Here is a 483-nt window from a genome sequence, read left to right as displayed (position 1 = left end):
ATCCTATATTATATCTATTTATTCATATATTTTATTCTTATTTTGACCCAGTGAAACATTCGAAATCCATTGGACTCAATGTGATGAACATGATTTTAAATTTCACAATGTGACAAATACAATTCCTTAAAAACGTGTGAGAATAAATTAGAAATTCAAATTTTTTTTTTTTTTTTTTTTTACAGTTATTTAAATATAAAACTGAATGTTCCAGAAACACGTTCAGAATATCTGTTAGACAATGTATTGATAAAATTCAAAATATAAAATGAAATTATATTTTTTTTAAATAAAAATGCACACATTTTTTAGACAGTGATTTCTACGTCATCACGGAGCCTCCGTACCTCAGTGGTGATAATGGCGTGTGATAATAAACAGGTAGAAACAGCTCGTGCTGGATGAAATGAAATGAAGGATTAAAGACATCAGACTTCAGGAGACACTCCCGCCCAGCACCCAGCCTCTGCAGACAATCACGAT

At 30.6% G+C, this 483-nt stretch overlaps 1 protein-coding gene across 1 annotated transcript in view; it reads right to left on the bottom strand.

Annotated features, from left to right (window-relative positions):
• LOC111646170 (cysteine-rich protein 2-like) overlaps window positions 1-483 on the bottom strand; it is a 6801-nt gene that overhangs the window by 4005 nt on the left and 2313 nt on the right. The gene's annotated exons all lie outside the window — the stretch shown is intronic.

The sequence above is a fragment of the Seriola lalandi genome, unplaced genomic scaffold (genome assembly GCF_002814215.2).
Source record: "Seriola lalandi dorsalis isolate HSWRI2012SDOR001 ecotype SW California unplaced genomic scaffold, Sedor1 jcf7180002054966, whole genome shotgun sequence".
Classification (NCBI taxonomy): domain Eukaryota; kingdom Metazoa; phylum Chordata; class Actinopteri; order Carangiformes; family Carangidae; genus Seriola; species Seriola lalandi.
Note: the sequence above shows the minus strand (reverse complement) of the source record. Positions and strands in the feature narration are given on the sequence as shown.